This window comes from Physeter macrocephalus, chromosome 12 (assembly GCF_002837175.3).
Source record: "Physeter macrocephalus isolate SW-GA chromosome 12, ASM283717v5, whole genome shotgun sequence".
In the NCBI taxonomy this organism is placed as follows: Eukaryota; Metazoa; Chordata; class Mammalia; order Artiodactyla; family Physeteridae; genus Physeter; species Physeter macrocephalus.
In genome coordinates this window covers 88,210,526-88,211,931 of record NC_041225.1, presented here as the reverse complement: position 1 = coordinate 88,211,931, position 1,406 = coordinate 88,210,526, and the positions used below count along the sequence as shown (strand labels likewise).

At 36.5% G+C, this 1,406-nt stretch overlaps 1 protein-coding gene across 8 annotated transcripts in view; it reads left to right on the top strand.

The window, feature by feature from the left end:
* Positions 1 to 1,406, top strand: part of LOC102976581 (EKC/KEOPS complex subunit TPRKB) — a 279,834-nt gene that overhangs the window by 261,343 nt on the left and 17,085 nt on the right. For 2 of the 8 annotated variants that reach the window (XM_055089257.1, XM_055089252.1), the window contains exon 2: positions 1,008 to 1,083. The exons of the other annotated variants lie outside the window; for them this stretch is intronic. The gene's annotated coding sequence lies outside the window, so the exon portion shown is untranslated. The remainder of the gene's footprint in view (positions 1 to 1,007; positions 1,084 to 1,406) is intronic. 8 annotated transcript variants of the gene reach the window in all.

Sequence of the window (1,406 nt, the reverse complement as noted above, 5' to 3'; positions counted from 1 at the left end):
TACCGCCGAATTTTCCATCGAAACAGTTGATTTGTCTTGTCTCTAGGAATTATAAAGGGCGTACTGTTGCTTCCTAACCGGTGTCATTTGAGAGATCTACCTCTGTACGTTCAAGTGATTAATTTTGAGACTGTGCTTATGTGTGCAGTAAACCCTTTAATTCCCTAAAACCTTCCTTTCCTCCATCTCATACCCCATTAAGCCCGCTTCAGTTTATCTCCTGAATTTCTTTTGAATCTCTCAACTCTTCCTCAACATCCTAATACTGAACTTGCCTGTCTGTTGCAATTAGGTCCTAACTAGCGTCCATATTTCTTGTTTCCTTCCAATCGTTTTTCACACAAGAAACCTTAAAAGCAAGTTGGAACATTGCTCATAAACATCGCTCAAAAACATTGTTTTGAGAATAGAAAACAAACTGTTGGCCTTTAAGACTCTGCGTGGTCTAGAATCCTCTCTGCTTCTCTAGCCCCATCTTGTGCCACTTTTGCCCTCACTTACTATGCTTCAGATACACTGAATTAAGCTTAGTTCTAACTCATCTTACAGAAGTCAGTTCAGATATTATTTTTCACTGTGATTCCTAGCATTAAGGAATATTATTATCAGGTTTTGTATGAGGACTAAAAATAAACTGTGAAGTGGAAGAATTGAGTTTAAACTATTTCAGTCAACACGCATGTATTAATGATACTTTAGTAGTCAACACAGGGCTAGGTTTTATCAGGGATAGAGAAGTTCTGGCCATCTCTGGTTTTAGATATCCCTTATTTGTTGAGACCTTTCATTGTTTTGTTGCCTTTTATCTGTTTTCAAGATGGGAAAACAGGAACAAGGGAAGTGTAGGTTATTACTAGGTGGGGTTGAATAAGTGGAGCAGCAAAATGCAAAGCAGAAAGAAGAGGGACCTACTATAGAGGGATATGATATCCATTTTCAAGGCACATTCATCCTATGAAGGGAGACAGCCTAACATAAAATTTGCCTAACAAAAAATATATTAATAGGTGGAAAGACTATCTGCCAGTTGGACAGCGGATGCCTGGGACTCGTTTCATTGCTTTCAAAGTTCCTTTAAAAAAGGTAAGCAAAAGTTAATACCGTATGCAGAAATCTGAATTCACCATATAGAGCCCTGGCTCTCAACCCCGTCGTACTCCATCTTCCCTTTTTATAGCAAATACTTTTTAATACCTCCTTTACTATCCAGAAATGGAATTCATAGATAAATACAACCTACTTTTGTACTTAATTTTAAAAAAATCAATGTAAAGCCCTAACTATAAATAGAGAATAAAGTAATTTATAAGAAAGTAATATGTATCTCAGTAGGTAAATGTTTGGGGATGACTATACTAGAAATAAAGAAATAGTCAGTTACTTGTACCATGAATGCAATAAACTAT